Source organism: Salmo trutta, chromosome 5 (genome assembly GCF_901001165.1).
Source record: "Salmo trutta chromosome 5, fSalTru1.1, whole genome shotgun sequence".
NCBI lineage: Eukaryota > Metazoa > Chordata > Actinopteri > Salmoniformes > Salmonidae > Salmo > Salmo trutta.
Genome location: NC_042961.1, coordinates 48544256 through 48550286, shown reverse-complemented (window position 1 = coordinate 48550286; position 6031 = coordinate 48544256).

Here is a 6031-nt window from a genome sequence, read left to right as displayed (position 1 = left end):
ACACTCCATCAGAACACAAAATATAAGCATGCTTTACTCCATTGTTTGTAAACAATCCAATTGTAAACCAACATTGCATAGCTTTAAAACATGGTTAAAACTATACATTTTAATATAATAGATGGTCTGTCCTTGCATCCATAGCTCTTTCTGTGAATTTGAGAGTAGTTACATTTCTCTAGTGCTTTCGCTCAGCTTTTTACCAAAACAGCGGTCTGGTGGCCTCTTCGTTATTGTTTGAACTGCAGGTTTCCCCTTTAAGCATGATCTGGAGGACCAGGGGGAAGTGTGGTCCCGGCCCGGCCCGAGGGGTCAGCTGTGGTGACCAGACACTAGGTTTCACAGGTCAAGAATAGTGACAGCTAGAATGACTTTGCCACATGGGTCTGACAGACCTATGGTGACATAAACCATTTAGTTGGAAAAGAGCAAGAATGGGAATGTCATTGGTTGATCTTGCTCTTTGTTAACATTAACATCTATCATGCTGGCTGAGTGCTGTGACTGCTCTGTCGATGGCACACTTGGATTTGGGGAGTTTCTCCCATTCTTCTCTGCAGATCCTCTCAAGCTCTGTCAGATTGGATGGGGAGCATTGCTGCACAGCTATTTTCAGGTCTCTCCAGAGATGTTTGACCGGGTTCAAGTCCAGGCTCTGGCTGGGCTACTCAAGGACATTCAGAGACTTGTCCCGAAGCCACTCCTGCGTTGTCTTGCCTGTGTGCTTAGGGTCGTTGTCCTGTTGAAAGGTGAACCTTCGCCCCAGTCGGAGGTCCTGAGTGCTCTGGAGCAGGTTTTCATCAAGGATTTCTCTGTACTTTGCTCCGTTCAACTTTGCCTCAATCCTGACAAGTCTCCCAGTCCATGTTGCTAAAAACATGATGCCACTAAAAAGCATGATGCTGCCACCACCATGCTTCACCGTAGGGATGGTGCCAAGTTTCCTCAGATGTGACGCTTGGCATTCAGACCAAAGAGTTCAATCTTGGTTTCACCAGACCAGACAATCTTGTTTCTCATGATCTGAGAATCTTTAGGTGCCTTTTGGCAAACTCGAAATGAGCTGTCATGGCCTTTTACTGAGGAGTGGCTTCCATCTGAACACTCAACCATAAAGGCCTGATTGGTGTAGTTCCTGCAGAGATGGTTGTCCTTCTGGAAGGTTCTCCCATCTCTACAGAGGAACTCTAGAGCAATGTCAGAGTGACCATCGGGTTCTTGGTCCCCTCCCTGACCAAGGCCCTTCTCCTCCGATTGCTCAGTTTGGCCGGGCGGCCAGCTCTAGGAAGAGACTTGGTGGTTCCAAACATCTTCTATTTAAGAATGGAGGCCACTGTGTTCTTGGGGACCTTCAATGTTGCAGAAATGTTTTGTTACGCTTCCCCAGATGTGTCTAGACACACTCCTGTTTCGGAGCTCTACAATTCCTTTGACCACATGGCTTGGTTTTTGCTCTGACATGCACTGTCAACTGTGGGACCTTATATAGACAGGTTTGTTCCTTTCCAAATCATGTCCAATCAATTTAATTTACCACAGGTGGACTCCAGTCAAGTTGTAGAAACATCTCAAGGATGATCAATAGAAACAGGATGCACCTAAGTTCAATTTCAAGTCTCATAGCAAAGGGTCTGAATATTTATGTAAATATTATTTTTAATACATTTGCTAAAATTTCTAAAAACCTGGTTTCAATGTGTCATTATGGGGTATTGTGTGTAGATTGATGAGAAATCAATTAATTGAATCCATTTTAAAATAATGAAACAAAATGTGGAAAAGGTCAAGGGGTCTGAATACTTTCCGAAAGCACTGTATATATAAAACTCCATGTCAACAAACAATACATCACACAATAGTCTCCTGGCTCATCAAAACTCTGCAATGATATGAACAACTTATTTTGAAGTGTCTCATTTCATCCATCATACACACACGATGCCCAGAGTGCTGCAGGCAGAAGTTTACCCAGATCCAGGTCATTCTATGAAGTATACAATGACAATGTCACAAGTGACAGTGACACACACACACACCACAGCTGTGACCAATGATATTATCTCCACACACACATACATTCAATACAATACATTGACAAGCGCGCACACACAAACACCAACACATACACACCAATGATATTATATCCAAGGGGCTGCAGGCAGGAGTTTAGGGAGATGACCCAGATCCAGGTCACTCTATGACAGTATGATAATGTCATGAGTGACACGCACGTACACACGCACACACACACACACACACACACACACACACACACACACACACACACACACACACACACACACACACACACACACACACACACACACACACACACACACACACACACACACACACACACACACACACACACACACACACACACACAGGTTCCTCCCTCCACACAGTCACATTTGGTTGCCAGAGAGAACCTAAGGTACACACTCTCATTAGTTGTGTGTTGACCCATCCATCCGTGTGTGAATTTGACTCTGTGTATCCTGTCTTGTTTTCTGCATCTCCACCCCTTCGAGACACAGAGTAGACCAAACCATCACCATCACCTTCAGAAGCAGGTAGACTGTGAGATGTCTTTTGTGGTTCTTCGATGAGAAGTCATTCTTTTTTATGCTGTATGCTATTTTTATGTCATACCCGGAAACAGAAAACTAAAATGGTTATGTGGAACCGTTCAAGCAGTAAAGGCGCAAAAAGTTCTAAACATTGTGTGGGTTAAAAGCACTATCATTACCATTACTGCTTTTATATCACAATCAATACAGTGCATCCTGGAATTTGTATGTGAAATAAATCATGAATTGTGTGCTTGCTTTTTAAATAATAACTTTATATTCAGCTCTAGAGCAGATGATAAGTTATTAATAAGAGAATAAAAGCTGTCATTTCATGTAATAATACATCTAAGTAACTGCCAAAGTTATCGTAGTAGAAAATGTTACTGACATGAATTTCATACAACAGTTGCAATAGATCGGAACATGAACCGTCGTTGACCCATTCTGTAAGTACCTGAACCCGTTCACCAACCAAACCAAAATTGAACCACAAGTGCTCTAAGAGCTCAGTTCCCTAGTCTCTTTAATCCCAGACTTAAAGCAACACATAAGCAACATCACTTGTGTGCGTTGCCACATTGTTCATGTGGGAGGCAACCCGTCTGCCTAGGGAGACTACCAGTAACCTAGAGATAAATCGAAGGGGAGGAGATGTCCTTTCTTATTCTGTTTACTGTGAAAAGACCAGACCAGCCCCTTTGATCCGAGCAGACATATAAAAACCAGCCTGCTACTAGAGTTTCAGATGGGACTTGTGATTGCAACCAATAAACACTGTGGTATTAGCTACTGACCTAGTCCCTCTGGCAGTAGTGAAAGAAGATGTATTCTTTGCGACCTCAGAAGTTGAAAGACCAGTAGTGATGATGTTGAATCTGTTAACTTGTTTTTTATTTTATTATTGTTGTTATTATTTAACCCCTCCCTCTTCGGAGGACAAATATCTTAGTTTTTTTTTTTACAGCTTTTTTGCTACATATACATACATTTTACCTGTACATTTTACATACACATTTAACATATACATTTTACATATACATTTTACATACATGGTACTTTTATATATAACAACAATACATTACCAAACAAACTCTTTAATCCCAACCCTCAGCCACTCTCAGCCCATTCCACCTGTCTCCATAGACCGCCCTTGTTTGGTTTCCATGTGCCATATATTTTTCAATTGTGCTGTGATGTTTTACAAAATGTTTGAATCTTTCTAATCGTATATTATCAACAGATTGTGAGCTGCAGATGAAAACCTTTCCTACGAGTATTATTATATTATTTATTGGCTGGCTATGGCTTTCCAGATCGCCCAACACTGCTATTTGTAAGGTTCATTTTAAGTGCACGTAGTGATTTTTTAACCATTTGTGAGGGATCAGCCGGATCAAGTGGTCCGACTGCGCCCTCTCCTGGAGCTGCTCCGCAGTACAGCCACTACTGATGAGCTCACCTGAGGCCAATTGACTGATTATTGGTTGTGTTCTCTTATTAAGGACCTGACTGAAAGGGCAGAAGGGAGAGAGTGATTATGAGCTGGAGACTATGCTGAATTCCAGGACAACAGGCTGCCCTGTTACAGGTTCCGCTCAAGCTGCTGGAGTGGCGTTGTTGGGTACCAACTGTTAGTTTATTTTGTTTTTTTTTGTTTGGATAGCCATTACTCTGGCCTTTGTTTGTATGGTCCCTGAGAGAGTTGAAAGAAGAACTCCCAGGACAGTTTCCTTATTTTTGTTGAAGTCATGTCTCTGAGTCTCATTTCGTGCTGTCCCGCCTAGGATTTCGTCAGTGAATAGATACGGCCTTTCACACATTCCTGAACCTGTGACCAGAAACAAGCTATATAGGGGCAATACCAGAATAAGTGATCAATTGATTCTGTCTCTTCGCAACAAAATCTACTAACTTGAGATTGTTGTATGTCCCATATATATATATATATAGTATTCTGTTGGTGGCAAGAATTTTATATAATCATTTAAATTGAAAAACTCATCATGGAGTCAAGTGTAGTTTTTCTTTGTACCAGTTCATAAACCATGTGCCATGGAATTGGTACATCAAAAATCTCCTCCAATTTACTTTGCAACCTGTATGGCGCAGCTCTCAACATTTTTGTCCTCAGATGAAACTGGTATATTTTTCTATTTATGCCAGTTCCTTTCAGCCAATTTGTATCTTTAATATATGGCAGGCAAACAAGTTCCCTACCTTCTCCCTTTTCCACTTGCCTCCTCCATTTTTGTGGTAGTGCTGCAATCAGGTGGTTGTAAATTTGGATTGAGCAGATATTCCCATATATTTTCCATAACTGCATATGTGACATAACTCCTCCAGTTCTATTCATAACATCATTAATAAATACAAAATGTAAACATTTATTTCCATAAAGAATGTTTTTTTATGAGTAAATATATTTGAGTTTAACCATAACATTTGTTGTAATATTTGTTCTATCTTTTCTGGAGGATAAAACTGAAATTCTAACCAGCTTTGTATGGCTTGTTTAAGAAAGGGCGTTACTTTAAACAAAATTTAATTTTCAATTAGTCGGAAATGAGAAGTTGTAATCTGTAGAAGGGAAAAAAGCTATTTTTGAACAAAGGATGAGCTTTTCTTAATAATCTACTGGAGAACCATTTTCCAGCTAACAGATTGTAATTCCTATGGCTTCCCCTAGATGTCAACAGTCTTTGTTCAAGGTTTCAGGCTTGTTTCTTCCCAAACGAGGAAGAATTGTGAGTTTTGGCACAGGGAGTCACAGTTGGAAATCAGTCTTTGGGCGCGCAACGAAGAGGACGTGCACTTGCTAATTTTACTTTTCTATTGAACATACTTCTTTCCGTATGAAATATTATAGTTGATTACATTTTAAATGTACCTGAGGATTAAATAGAAACGTAGTTTGACTCGTTTTAACAAAGTTTAGCGGTAGCATTTTGGATTCCTTTGTCTGCATGTTGAAGAGTGGATTACTCAAATCGATGGCTCCAACTAACTGATTTTTTGGATATAAAGAATGATTTTATCTAACAAAACGACCATGCATGTTGTAGCTGGGACCCATTAGATTTTGAAAAAGTAAGTGATTATTTAATCGCTATTTGTGATTTTATGAAGCCTGTGCTGGTTGAAAAATATGTTGATGTGGGGCGCCATCCTCAAACAATCGCATGGTATGCTTTTGCTGTAAAGCCTGTTGTAAATCAGACAATGCAGTTAGATTAACAAGAATTTAAGCTTTTAACCGATATAAGATACTTGTATGTTCATAAATGTTTAATATCCATAATATTTAGGATTATTTATTTGAGTTGTGCGCCCTCCAATTTCACCGGATGTTGTCAACAGGTCGCCTAGCCTTATTAATAATTTTAGCCCCCCAAACTCATATTCATTATATAAATAGGCACGTTAAATTTTGTCTGGCTTAGCATTCCAAATAAAATTAA